The following is a 15,820-nucleotide window of genomic DNA, read 5'->3' as shown; positions in this document are numbered from 1 at the left end:
GGGCTAATGGTAACGAAAAGTGGTAACGATCGAAAAAGTAGTAAAGACGGCAGCTTAGAAATACGTAGTGACGCGACGTAGTGAGCTGTACTATAATTTTGTAAAAGTGAATCAAATTACGTATAAAAAACTATTTGTTAGACATAAAAACTATTTGTTAAACGTAAAAACAATTTTTTACGCGTAAAATTGTGAAAATATATTGTTAAATTTGTATCAAACTACACCAATTACACAATAAATGACTTCTTTTCTTATCTCAGTTATAAAAACCGGCAAAGATAACCTTCTCCGACGAGAACAGCCCCAACAAAATCCCCCGGTTTAGACTTCATGAAACGGCGTTATCACGCATGAAGGAGCCCGAACAGCGTACCGGATCTAACTCTCCATATAACTTTAATTGGCTCCCAACGTAACCCATTTAATTGACGACGCCGTATAAAGTTGACTGGCTCGTGAAAGAGATCTAGATTTAACTTATTTAATTAAAGTAGATTGCGCTGGGCTCTACAAATCTATACGTAAAATTTTTAAATTGAATTTTTGTTCCAGCTAAATCTTTATATTTTCTACTTGAACAGCTATTAAAGTAAAATTTCTTTATACTGTACGCGTACGATCGAAAAAAAAAACGGCGTCAAGGACTGCTCGGGAGTGAGTCGATGTTAATTTTGGCGAGGTCAATCTATAGACGTTATTTACTTAAAATTATCATTGATTAAAAATTGACTGTACTAGAGTTCTAACTTGTATATTTCATATCAATTGAACTTTTAGTTACGTAATCGAGGGAGCGATTTTTAAATTCATTGTTGCCAACAGTGACATACTCGGCGGATGGACATTGTATAACTGGAATTTAAATTTCGCTATTAAAATAAGCTTCAAAATGTTTACTAGCAGACCTTGCAATCGAACGCTGTTCTTTTTAGAACCTCTTTTAGTACAAAGTGTACAAGATAGCTTAATAGCCGTAAAAAACTCATCGCAACTTTATTAGAATATTTCAAACGGAAAAGCGGCATGTAATAGCCCTGTATGTCCTTTAAGTGCTGTTAAGAAGGTGAGTTTTGTTGATGTAAATAATAACTGTTTATATATTTATAATTAATTTATTTTTGTTTCCTAAAATATTTTGATTAAAAGAAAATAAATAAAAGTGGGCAACGCTGTGTCGGTCAAGCTTAATCATGTGACTAAAAGTTTATTTGGTATCAACTGTACTAAAATTCTATTTACTGTAAGACAGTTCTGTAACAGACACAGAATCCTAATAGAAAAACATATTAATATAAAAAATACTATTAACAGTACAATATGACCCTCTTTTCTTTTTTCATGTAACTTTACATACTCTTATACCGGATGTTTCTGAAAAGTAGCTCACCTCTCTAACTTAAACTACATAAATCAGGATTATTTGACGTATTCAGTTGTTTTCGGTCACTTTCAGTTTCATTGGAAATGACTACAACTTTTGATTTTTAAATGGCACACCTTCGGTATTTTTTTACTAGATTTGATATGAAATCATACTCATACTGATGAACAGAATGACATCATATTATGTCAACTTTTGCATCCTCAATTTAAAAAAAATAATACTTTAAATTTCAATCTAGAGTGCCATGGTTGTGTTAAAAGCACTAATTTTTAATCAAAAAGCCTTGGAAAAATAGATCTGATCGTCTAAAGTTTTTGACCTGGCCGTAAAGGATGCACAAATCGTATTTTTAATAAAAAAAATGTTTATACCTCTGTGGTGAACTTATCTCTCCAAAAAAGTCCTATGGATATTTCGCCACTGTAATAATACTAATAATATATTAATAATTAATAATATTAATAATCACATCGTATTTTTAATCATTACTCCCTTTTTTCAAATGGAACGAGGGTGGCTCATTAACATATTTAGAAAAGTCATTTTTTACTTATATATCTTCGATTTTTGAATTCAGACTTTTAATAGCGCGACCACTGTCGAACACCAACTTAATTCCACTTATTTATACCAATAGTGCAACTGTTTCTAACTTGCACTTAAAAATTTACAAGCTATAGGGAAAAGTACAACGACTCATTAATAAATATACAAATAAAGTATCACGAGACGTGAAGTAAATCGTGAAGTTGAACGCATGATGTACACTCTGCCCGAGAATTTCAAGTAATGATTGGGTCGACCGGTCGACTGCGACGAATCTGCTATATCCCCTCCACGTCTGTTAGCAATGTGCACAGATTCTCGGTTTATTTCATACGTTTGGCAACGTTTTTACTATTCTCTCTTTGTTCAGTACATTATAAACGCATTGTACTCTTCTTACATACAAAAATCTCGACCCAAAACCAACTTTTGCCAGCCCTTAATATAAAGTTTCCTCAAACAAAGACATATTAAATACAATTTATTTTCCCACAAATTTTTATTTAAAAGTTAGTTCTTAATTTAAAAGAAATAAACTAATAAATTTCTAATTGTCAATTAAACGAGATGGGGTAGCTTACAAACTAAATGAAAAGCAATATCAAAAAACGAAGAAACTTGAAAATAAAATATTTAAATAATGAAAGACCAAAAAAACGATGCCCATCGTGGGTTAAATTGAAATGAAAAGGACAGTGGCTCGCGTGGCGTGTTCGGTTCGATATACGTTTAAAAGTTTAAATAAGTTTGCGTGGTGGCGGAATATTCGGAAAATGTATTTTATTCCCTCGACGATACGGAATTTACGAATGCTGCACAATAATCATTTTTTACATCAGCAGGAGACATACCGCTAATTAAACCCGCAGCTCTGCCGCAGAACGACGAAGCTCTACGTAAGTCGAAAAGTAGGAAACTACAAGTGGAGTCTTAAGTTGAGCGCCGCGCCACACAAAACCTAGACAATGCACTTCCACTCTTGGCGCGTATAATTAAAACAGCGCTGACAAGAGACCACGCCACGAAACAATGCAAACTAGCGGTTGCGCCGGGCCACGTCAGATAGCCCTCTAAGAGGCCCTGTGTAGGACAAGGGTGCTCCAGAAGAACCGCGCGCGTGACGAAAGCCCCACTTGGGGGGCTCTTTTCCGATGCACCGATAAGCGGCAAAAACCCCTTGTGCCGTCCAATTATTTTTCGTGCTTTCGTCAGCAGATCTCTCTATATAAAAGAAGGTAAATCAGATGAAAAAAATTACAGACCTATTTCTATCCTTTCTAACATCAATAAGGTTATTGAGAAAATCATATATGAGAGATTTATAACTTTTACTGAAAATAACAGTCTATTATCCGATCTGCAATATGGTTTTAGAAGAAACAAATCTACCATTCGTGCTATTTATCAATCCCTTTCGAAAGTGTTAACCTCATTGAATCCATTGTCATGCATTGTTAGCCCGTATGTAAAATGTAAATCAATGTATTTTTAAGTATGGTTTATTCCATGAATTCATGTCCGTTCGAATAGAAGTGGCAACGGCGCTTCTGTAGGTACTAGGTACCTAAACCCCGTCCGAGGGTGCGAGACGGGTAAAAAGTACTTTTCACTTTGCTTTTGTTCCTTGGTGCAACCACAACGTTTTTATTTGCTGTTCACTTAAATTTAGTATTATTCTTTAAATTAATATAGTTGTTATATTATACAAGTGCAGTTCATTTATTTATACAGACCACATATATCAAGGCAACATGCATGGTTACAAAATCCCGCTTAAGAGGGTCACGTATGCAGAATGCAAGAAAACCGCATACCAAAATCTCTACTTTACGGTGAGCTTGTAGACGGCAAGAGGACGCCGCGCCGGGTGGACAACTGGAAAAGGTACAAGGACATTTTCCACGAAAACTTAAAGGGGATTAACATGCAGAATGAGTGGGAAGAAGCAGCTCACAATGGAACTCAATGGAGAAGAGTTGTAAACTCAGTTAACAGCGACAACCAAAAAGTAAAGAGGCAACAAAGCAATGAGATTTTTGAATGTCCGGAGTTCGGTAGGCAGATAACATCACGTATCCGGCTTTTCAGTCACAGAAAAGTTCATGAAAGAAAACGCCTTGCGTGACCATCTACTGATGTGTGTCGAATACTCGTCAGCGAGTAATGGCTGTATGTATGTATGTATGTAATACGAAAAAAAGGGAAAAAACGACTCGTTAATAAATAAACAAATAAAGTATCACGAGACATAATAATTAAATCGTTAAGCTACGTTTTTACTGTTCTCTTTGTTCAGTACATTATACTTTATTATACTTTGAGTATAAAGTTTCCCAAAAAAAGAAATATTAAATACAATTTATTTTCCCAGATATTTTAATTTTAAAAGTCAGTTCTTAATTTAAAAGGAACAAACTAATACATTTCTAATCGTCAATTACACGAGATGGGCTAGCTTACAAACTAAAGGAAAAACAATATCAATAAATGAAGAAACTTCAAAATAAAATATTTAAATAGCGAAAGACCAAAAAAACGATGCCCATCGTGGATTAAATTGAAATGAAAAGGCCAGTGGCTCGCGTGGCGTGCTGGACTCCGAACGTTTAAAAGTTTAAATAAGTTTGCGTGGGGTCGGAACATTCGGAAAATGTATTTTATTCCCTCGGCGATACGGAATTTACAGCTCACACGAGTGTGTGGAGCGGCGTAAACAAAACTGCCAAAGTCGAGCCTCTTGACGGCAAACTTGTGCGAAATTATGCGATGCATGTGCGAATTTATTTCAAGCCGGTGTTACAAGGAGCATAGCAGATAACGTATGCTGCACAATCATCACTTAAATTAAATTATTACTTTTATTAAATTATTTTTAAAGTTCCGTACCTCAAAAGGAAAAAACGAAACCTTTAGAGGACCACTTTGTTGTCGAACCCTTTAGAGGACCACCCTTTATCTTGGGAACACAGCACAGTAGATCGAGGTATAAGAAAATATAAACATTTGCTTTTGTTTATGCTGATTTGGACATTTTTGTTTTTTTTAAGAGAAATGACCATTAAGTATTTAGTTTTAGTCCCAAATTTGATTTTTCCAAGAACTCAAGATGGCGGCTTATACAGGGTGGTCCGAACTGTATTCCGGAAACTTCGGCAGCAAATTCTGCAGATAAAAATAAGTAAAAAAGTTCGTATATATGTACGTCCTAAAATGCTTAATTTTGGAGATACAGGATGTAGAAATTTCATTTTTATTTCGATTTTTCCCAAAATAATTTCTGAAATATCGTCAATATTTGGATGAAAATTGGTATCTGGGAGTTTTTTGACATGAGAAATTTGATTTTGATGTCAAAATGACTCCTACCTGTAGAGGGCACAACCTACATATTTATTAAGTGGTTTGAAGACTAATAACTTTTCGTTCGTACCTGTATAAGACCACTGAGTACAATAATATACATTTCCGACGTTTTTTTATGTAAAAAAGGTCTTTTGGTAACAATTGCTACGAGTAATGGTTTTCGAGATATTTGGAATCTAAATTATCAATACCTGTCATCATTGACATAAATTATGCATGGTTGACTAAATAAAAAGGGAAATTAAAACAACTTTCGTTGCACGTCATCAATGACACCATGCGTCGTCTTATGGAGTTTGCTGGTGGTCGTATTATGATGTGCAACCAAAGTTATTTTAATTTCCCTATAGTTATTAGACTGAAATCATGTTAGTATTAAAGAACTCGACAAATCGCCAGGTTATAATTCATATATGTAGAATAAAAATATGATAAAAAGTTCATTAAGTTTTGGAATAAGTATATAAAACTATGCAGTTAATTTAATACTGAAATTCAAATAAAATATATATTCTGAAAATTATTTTTTTTTCCTCTTAATAATAATATCATCCAAAGTCATATAACTCTAACTAAATAATTAACAAAGAATCCATTAACTAGGTATAGTACTATATAACGACAAAACAACAATAAAGCAGACGAACGACGTTAGTAAAACGGTTTTCAACGTCGCGTCGATTCGAAATTCTAAATCGTTCCGATATACATATCCATTAAATTTATATGGTTGTCAAGAGCAAAGGATTGCCGCTGTTACTGCCTCAGGAACAGAAACTCAGACGAGCTGGTAAACAATTCGACTTTGATTAAAATCGGAGGCGGATCAACGACGAATGTCAACGCCAAGACCCCGGCTTAATGGTTTATGAAAATACGACAAACAAATCATTCGAATTCTGCGAAATTTATCTTGTTTTTTGTCCTATAAGTCTTAAGTTGAATTAGTGAATCACAGAATACATTTATTTTTTACATTAAATAGTAGAAATGAGTTTTATGGCTCTTAATTGATATGTGGAAACACTCAACCAAGCAACCAAGTAACATCAAACAACTTTTATCTGTGAAAGCTGTTTGTAAATCATTTCGAATATTTACGTTAAGCCTAAGTCTTAGCTTACCCTCTTAAAAATAAGGATTTATTGTTGAACGCAAAAATAAACCCGGCTGTCAGTCAAAGCTCTGACAAGCATACATAATACACGTTGAATATTATAAAAGCTCGAGGCAGTTAAAGCAACTTTACACTCTCGTTAAAAAAACATAGCATAAATAAAAGAATAATCTACTGTAAAAAAATCTTGTGAACTATCAAGATTTTCTATGAGTAAAATGTACTCCCGTTTTTGACACACATTCTGACACAATAGATAACTTTGTTTTTAAATTAAATGATCGTTTTCCTTCCATTAAATTTACCTATGAAATTGAAGAACAACGATAGATGTATTAGGTATTAGAAATACTAATAATTGCCTGGAATTTGATATCTATAGAAAAAATACCACTACGCATATATTTTTCTAAGGGCCGATAAAAAAAGGTTAGTTTTGGGTCGAGATTTCCGTATGAAAGAAAAGTACAATGCGTTTATAATGTATTGAACAAAAAGAGAGCAGTAAAAACGTTGCCAAACGTATGAAATAAACCGAGAATCTGTGCACATTGCTAAGAGACGTGGAAAAAAATTCGTCGGGGTTGATCGGTCGACCCCATGGTCGACCCAATCAGTAATTAAAATTCTAGAAAAGAGTATACCGGGTGTTGCATCGTCGGACGGGACATAGGAAATCCCATGTAAATTTTAATGGGGTCAATTATTGACTTCCCTAATTATTTTAGAGAATAATTCTATTTAGGTTTATTGAAGAGCACTAAAACCCACATTCAAAAGAATAACTTTAGATATTTTTGGATTATTTCTCTATTTTATTTTTAAATATTTCTCCTTTATTATGGCCCTGCATTTACTTATGAGCACCAGTCAAGGTAAAAGATAACTGTCAAATGAAGTTGTCATTTCAGAAATTTACCAATTTAGTGCTTTATTATTATTGAAAACTCATTCCTACATCGGAAATCTTAAAGATGTATTTATAAATACAAATTAATATGAATTAAAGTAAAGTAAAGTAATCAATTACTAGGTTAATTATAGTATTATTACAATATTCAATGACTTATTAATTTAGGTACTATTAAATTGTTAGAACTTTAGGATTAAAGAAGATGTTCAAATATTCCTCCATCTACTGCTAGACAATAACCCAGGCGATCATAAAATTCTCTTCTTACATTCGCTAGTTGGTAAACTGAAATTCTATTGCATTCGGCAGAAATAGCATTTTTTAACTCGTCTAGATTTGGGTATTTTTTATCCTTGTATATCCTGTTTTTTAAATGGCCCCAGAGAAAGAAATCATTTGGCGAAATATCAGGAGACCTTGCTGGCCAATTTACTGTATGATTTAGGCCAATAACGTTTCCGTTAAAACTATTGTCTAAATATTCCCGAACAGCCAGGGTACTATGTGCCGGGCAGCCATCCGGGCAGTTTCCTTGTGCTGATCTTTCCATCGTTCTTTTCCACGCATAATAAAACTTCCAAGTCGGTATCATTTCTTGCATCTTCTCTCTGTTCCTGCCTTGCTTCACATCTGCAGTTATTTATCAGGGTACCTTTGGTCTCAAATCTCTGGATATTCCTTGCGATCGTAGATTTTCCAGGTATCGGTCTATTCGGATACAGAGCAGCAAACATGTCCGACACCTTTTGATAACTATTTCCTTGATAATACATTTAATCATCAATACTTTTTCTTCGGTAGTGTAATTCATGGCTAATATTTTCGATGTAGGTATGAGTTTTTAATAATAATAATAAAGCACTAAATAGATAAATTTCTGAAATGACAACTTCATTTGACAGTTATCTTTTACCCTGACTGGTGCTCATAAGTAAATACAGGGCCATAAGAAAGGAGAAATATTTAAAAAGAAATCGGCGATAACTCGTAAACGGGCTAATCAAAAATATCTAAAGTTATTCTTTTGAATATGGTGCTCTTCAATAAACCTAAATAGATTTATTCTCTAAAATAATTAGGGAAGCCAATAATTGACCGCATTAAAATTTATTGATGGTTGCGTGGCACAAATGTGAACGTCGCCATCGTTATTATTTTAATTTGTATACAATTGTTTATAAATAGTAAATTAATTTGTATACAATTGCTAATAAAGACATTTTGAATTGGATTGAATTGAATTGAATTTCCTATGTCCCGCTCGACGATGCAACACCCGGTATATTTTGCGTTCCGCTTTACGCTTTAATTACATCTCGTGATACTTTATTTGTATATTTATTAACGAGTCGTGGTAATTTTCCCTATAGTTCGCAAATTTTTAAGTGCAGTTAGAAACACTTGCACTTTTGGTAAAAATAACTGGAATTGAAATGGTGTTCGACAGTGGTCGCGCTATTAGAACTCTGAAATTAAAAAATCGATATCTCAAAATCAATTAGAAATAAAACTTTCTTAATATTTCTGCTATATTTCCTTACCAGACAGTATGTGAAAATATTTACAAATAAAAAAGTTACACGATTGCTGAAAATTGCTAAGCACTAAAAATAAATGGACAGTTTTTTTAAAAATTTTGAATTAAAAAAACAAACCTATCGAATTTTTCTCATTTAAATATCTTGTAAAAGATCAGTACCGTACGTCAAAATATTTAATTTGTTGTTTAATTGAATTAGTGTTTTATTTTGCTTAATAATGTAATTAGTTATAATATTCTGGCTTATTACTTAACGATCACCTGCAATTTGTCCCAAAATCCCTCGTGAGTACCAAGATGCACCTTAACTACCGATTGCGGCATAAATAATAACAGTTTAAGTGTCCAGATGGGTCTTCTGGGGTATCTGGTCTGGTTTCCTGCCGATATCGGAACTTTATGTGCCTACTTAAAACTAATTCGAATATTTATGGTCGTTTTTACGGCACATCGAAACCGCCTCTCGTTCGCGTTCCCATCCAGAAATAGCCGGGATCGGTAATTATTTTCGGGTAATTGGGTAGTAAATTGGCAAGGTGACGTCGTCTTGGCCTAATTTTTAATAATTTTAATCAATTTCGTAGGGTATTTTTTAGAAATCATTATTTTAACGAAAATTTTACCTCATCATTACTCCTAAATCAAATTCTTATACACAGTATGTACCCGGATTGTCTTTACAAGAGGAAAAACTTTTTTATTGTCGACATTTCGAGAAAAATGCGTTTTTCATAAACATTTTTGCTTGTTCTCAAATGATTTATTCAGTAAATACCTTTCCAAATTTCCAAACCGTTTTAGAGATATATGATTGAAAGTCGTAAAAATCAAACGGCGTTTCTTGGTAATATAATTTCATGTTCATTCTTTGATAGATTTTTATTGATATAAGTTTAATTAACGTCATATTTTCTGCTGTTTTAGATGTTCAAGAAGCACAATATTTGTTTTGTTCGATGCCATGAAAAGGGTGATAATAGTTATCGAAAAATGTGATATTTACACTTCAGTAAATTGAAGCTAAAAACAACGGCAAATGCACATTCTGTAAGGAAAATGGGGAACCAGAACACCAGAACACCTCATCACTGAGTGCGCCGAGACGACAACTGATATCGAAAATGTAGAACTGATTTCTCTAAAACCGTTTCAGAGACTAGCGTCTGTCAAAGCCCAAAGATAAGATGATACGTACTCGTGCTCCGATACCTATGCTAACTTAACAATGCAACCACACAAAAAGATAGCATGGTAGTTTAAAAAATATGTTACATTAATTATACCTATAAATACTTCAATTTATTTAACAGTCACCCTGTATATTCTCATTCTATATTTGGGAGTGATGCTTGATGCCACACTAAATTTTAAGCAGCAAGTGGAACATGTATGTACCAAAGCGTCAGTAGTTAGAGTTAGCCTATCACGGCTGATGCCGAATGTTGGAGGCCCGAAACAAATTAGGATGTCACTGCTGTCGTCAGTAGTAACATCGGTACTAACTTACGGAATTTCTATTTGGGCTGACGCCCTCAGAATACAAGGAACACGGAGAAGAGTCACGTCAGTATAATATAGGCTGAGTGCCCTGAGAGTAGCTAGTGCCTTCCGTACGGTGTCTGAGGATGCGATGCGGTGTGCGTTATCGCTGGAATGCTTCCTATTGGAATTCTAGACGAAGAACAAGTCCTTTATCGACGAAGGAGATCGTCAGTACTAAGCCCTGATGCACTCAGAAGAAAAGAGCGGCAGCATAACATACGTCGATGGCAGGTAGAGTGGGAAGCCCCAACAAATGGTAGGTGGTCATACCGTCTTTTACCCCAGTTATTGAATGTTTGGGTAAATCGAAAATATGGAGAGGTCAACTACTATCTGACACAGAGATGATCTCAGGACATGGTTGCTTCCGAGCATATCTTCATCGTTTTAAACTCGATGATTCCCAGGAATGCCTGTCCTGTCCAGGAGTTCCTGAAGATGCGGAGCACGTGTTCTTTGTGTATCCACGATAAAACTTAATGCGTAATCATCTGGAGATTGTCCTCGAACATGCAATTCAACCAGAGACACTAATTGTTGCGATGCTTTTTTCGAAGGTATCCTGGAACGCAACCAATACTTTTGCAACGAAAGTGCTCCAACACCTGCGTTCTACAGAGAGGAAACGAGCCAGCAAGAAGAACGATTAATGACTTTAGTTATTGGAAGGGAGAGCAATAGGTAGATCCTTTCCCTGCGAAGTAATGCTTAACGGCACAGGCGGTTTCCGCGGGGAGTACAGAGGCCGGAGAAAGAAGAAGTTTTTAGTCGGTATTAAAACCTGAGTCCGACATACCAGGCCAAACATCTGGTTCCGAGATACGCAAATGTGTTTTCCTACCTCTATAAAAAAAACACCTTGTATATTCTCCCACCCAATCGGACCTTCTTCTATACTAATGGCGACACAAAATTGGTACATCTTGACGCTGCCGAAACCCATCTTTCGACGAAGGGACATTTTAGGACTGTCAGTCGACGTTTCGGAATGACACCGGTCCGTCGTCAAGAACAGGGTGCGACGGCCCTAATTAGTTCCCGTCTAACGAGCCAATAAAACGGATCTGGGGAGGAGAGAGAGAATTTTTAACGAAACGAGGGCTCGTTTTACGACAGTCCGTCGTCGTTTTCGAGAAAAGAATGTTAGAGTTTATGAAAACTTTATCGGAAATAATACATACAGGGTCTTACTGTCTCAGTTAGAGATTACTATATAAGTAATATTTCTATCACACACTCGAAAAAAAGGTGTCAAATACGGTTGCGGAATGACAATCAATGATAATTTTGTCAAAACCAAACCAAATCATAGGGCATATTCAATAATATATTTCTCTTCAGTCCTTCACCCTACGTGAGAGTATGGTGATATCCCCATGTATTGATTCCCTTCACTTCCTCGGACCAAGTTGTGAAGGTCTTGACTTGGTCTACCCACCTCTTAGGTTACCTTCCACGCGATGGCCTTCCCTCTACCTTCCCTTCCACCATCAGTCTCTCCACTGAGATGCCACTCCTGGTAATATGGCCAAAATACCGATTGATTGATTTAATTTTGTGACCAAATAAAAAAAAAACAAATCGAAGGATTGATTTAATTTTGTGACCAGACGTGTCTCAATTTTTAATTATTCAATAATGGAAATGTTTGTTGGATGATCCGTCCAAGGTATTCGCAGTAGTCGTCGATATACCCACATCTCCAAGGCGTTTATTCTTTGTTTATCATTTTCTTTTAGTGTCCAGGTTTCAGGACCATACTATTGGGAAAATGAGGGAGTTCGCGATACGCAGTTTAAGTTTTTCACGGAATTGCTGTAGTCTTCCATATCTTAGTAAATTTTTTTGTTGCATTCTTCGCCACTGCTTGCCACTCATTTCAGCCTTTGCTACCATGGAACCTAAATAATTGAATTGGCTCACAACCTCGTATCCAGCAACAGTTCATACATCAGGCTGGTTGTTGCGGAGGCGGTCAACAATCATCGTTGCCACTGATTTCAGCCTTTCCTACTATGGAACCTAAATAATTGAATTGGCTCACAACCTTGTATCCAAAAACAGTTCATACATCAGGCTGGTTGTTGCGGAGGCGGTCAACAATCATCGTCTTGGTTTTTCGTTTGTTTAGTTCCAAGCCATATTATTCACTAACAGAGCACAGTACACCCATGATTTCCTGCAACTCTTCTTTGCTGGCAGCTATCATCCGCGTATCTCAGATTATTTATTCTTCTGCCCCCCACGGATCTTCCACCGTTCCATTCTTCTATCACCGCATGAAATATTTAGTGTAGATATTAAACAGAATTGGCGAGAGTGTACGTCTCTGTCTCACACCTGCGTTACTTTTGAAACTACTTGATAACGTATTATTATCACTGATTTTAGCATTGTTGTTGAGCTGTCTGGCCAAATAAATGAGGTGAAATAGAGTATCCAATAATATACCTTATAGTTTATGAATTATCGCTATAGTTTATGAACACCGCAATAGATTGTAGCTAAGAAACAACGGTGAATGCAGATTGTGTAGGAAAAATGAGGAAACAACTCATCACTGAATGCGCCGAGATGACAACCATTCGTGCCATAAACTTTGGTACGACTGATATACAGGGTTATTCACTACATACGACATGGAGTATTGTACGATTAGATTTTTATAAACTGTAAGTTTTGGGTTCGTTGAAGGACTATTGGAGCTACAATTTAAAAATATTTTTACAAGATACAAAGTGTCCCAAATAAATAAAAAATATCAAAGTTGTATTTTTTTAACTGGAACACCCTGCATATTATTGCATTTTTAGTTTCTACGATTAAAATAAAGATAGATTTGATTGGTTTATTACACTTAAACCTTACCGTTTTTTAAATATTTTGAATTTTGTAAAATTGCAATATAAATTTTAAGGCTTCATTTCTCCGAGGGTATCAAAGTTTTTAACACTAAATATTTACTGAAGTTTATTTATTGATCAGTTATTGTGTAGCAATAATAAAAATTATACTACCTTATACAGAGTGTCTAAACGAACTATATTGACAATATTAGTATCTGTACTCTTTAAAAATTTGGTACATCTTTAAAAATAATCTAAAATGTCAGTATTCCATGGGTATATTGATAAATGAGTTCTAAATTACAAGAAAATGCATTTTCTACGGAAGCTTGAAGAGATAGGTAAAAAATGGTGTAATACAGTTTGATAGACAATTAAATTGTGCATCTGATTCTCATAAGATATGCAGGGTGTTCCATTTAAATTAAACAAGTTATTGCAGTTTAAAGCTAATAATTATTTAAAATAAATATTTAGACACTCTGTTTTAGAAAGTAAAATTTTTATTATTGCAACACAATAACTGATCAATAAATAAACTTCAGTAAATATTTAGTATTAAAAACTTTGATACCCTCGGAGAAATGAAGCCTTAAAATTTATACTGCAATTTCACAAAATTGAAAATATTTCAAAAACGGTAAGGTTTAAGTGTAATAAACCTTAATCAAATTTACCTTTATTTTAATCGTAGAAACTAAAAATGTAATAATATACAGGATGTTCCATTTAAAAAAATACAACTTTGATATTTTTTATTTATTTGGGACACTCTGTAACTTGTAAAAACATTTTTAAATTGTAGCTCTAATAGTCCTTTACCAAACCCAAAACTTACAATTTGTAAAAATCTAATCGTTTAGCTACAATATTCCGTGTCGTATGTGGTAAACAACCCTGTATATATGTGGAAAACTAACCTCTGTCAAACCACCTCATATTTCGTCAAAGACTATGATGAGTTAAAACTCAAAAAAGGGGCCACAATAGATCTATAATGCAGCGGCGATTAAGTTCCACCCTACCATACAATCCACAATCTACAATTTTATTGATTCAAAATTATTCTAACTTCGATTATTTCATGATCAAATTAGAGGAATCGTTCTCCTTGTGCTTATTCTCGATTCTCATCGTCCTTTGCTCAAGACCGAATACTTCTTCTGCTAATATTTAATCAAGGAAAGTCGACTAAAAGCTTTCTGTACGACGTGGCGCGTTTTCCTGCCTAAATCACTCGGAAAGAGAATGAAGTTTGGACGGGGCCCGACCCCGTCATTTTAATTAGTTTTAGGATAACAAGCCAATAAAATGTATAGCGAGGTTAGGACGGCTTTTGCCTTTGATGTAGCTAGGACATTCTTGGAAAAGGGTTTAGAGGGATGTTACAGATAGGCGTTTTACTGAATAGAATCGAATTCAAAATGCCCAAAAATCATGTCTAAGATACTGTTTTAAACTGAAAGAAACTAGTTGGCTTGATATGGCCCAACGTTGTTAATTGCATGCTTGTTATCATAATATCATTTTGACAAAGACTCCACCATATTTATATAAAAAAATTAAGTTTCGAACAGATGTGCATACGCTTTATTTGCGATTTGGTGGTCTCGTTTCGCCTCCTGCTCACAAAACTGCCTCCTTTATGCGATCTTTCTCTTACGAAAACTGAGAATAAAATGTTCATCCTACACCTCATTTGTATACTATCATTTAATTTCTTTTATTGTATTTCTAGATAAATGCTATTTTCAATATAATTGTTTAATTATTACAGTTGAGGGTTGGAACCTTTGGTGTTACAGAGTAAAATAAAAACACTAAATCACCACAATACACCAAAACACTTTTACTTTTACACTGGACGCGCGTTTCGCTAACCATGTTAGCATCATCAGCAGATCATTATAAACTAAAGTACAATCTACAAGTTGAGCGTTTATATACTCGCTCAGTGGGCACCGAGTGGGCGTGGCAAAATCTAGCCCACCGAGTCAGAGCCAACTGAGCGTAACAGTTAGATTTCCGCCACTAGAGTAGTAGGAACAAAAAACTTGAAGGAATTGGACCGTTGACTCTGTTCATACTATCTTTACATTTATTAATTCTGAGCTTTTATATGCATCTAATTGCCTGTAATTTGAGACTTGTTTAATTAATTTTCAATTATTAAGATCTATACAATGTTCATTATCAACAATATGTTCGGCAACGCAAGATTTATCCGGTCTCCCATATCTTATCTGAGCTAAATGTTCTTTAAATCTAGTTAATATTGATCTTCTAGTTTGCCAAACATATTTCTGATTACTTTGATTTTTAAGAATGTCAATTATAAACTTGTGTATAGTGCTAATAATAAATTACAACAATTATTAGGTAATCCAAAAGATAAAACACCTCCACTGGAAAGGTCGGGTATTTATGAAATTTCTTGTAAAGATTGAAATCAGAAATATGTTGGGCAAACTAGAAGATCAATATTAACTAGATTTAAAGAACATTTAGCTCAGATAAGATATGGTAGACCGGATAAATCTTGCGTTGCCGAACATATTGTTGATAA

This window comes from Sitophilus oryzae, unplaced genomic scaffold, assembly GCF_002938485.1.
Source record: "Sitophilus oryzae breed Bouriz unplaced genomic scaffold, Soryzae_2.0 scaffold_1615_pilon_pilon, whole genome shotgun sequence".
NCBI classification, from domain to species: Eukaryota; Metazoa; Arthropoda; class Insecta; order Coleoptera; family Curculionidae; genus Sitophilus; species Sitophilus oryzae.
The sequence above is the reverse complement of the archived record's forward strand: the minus strand, read 5'-3'. Positions refer to the sequence as shown.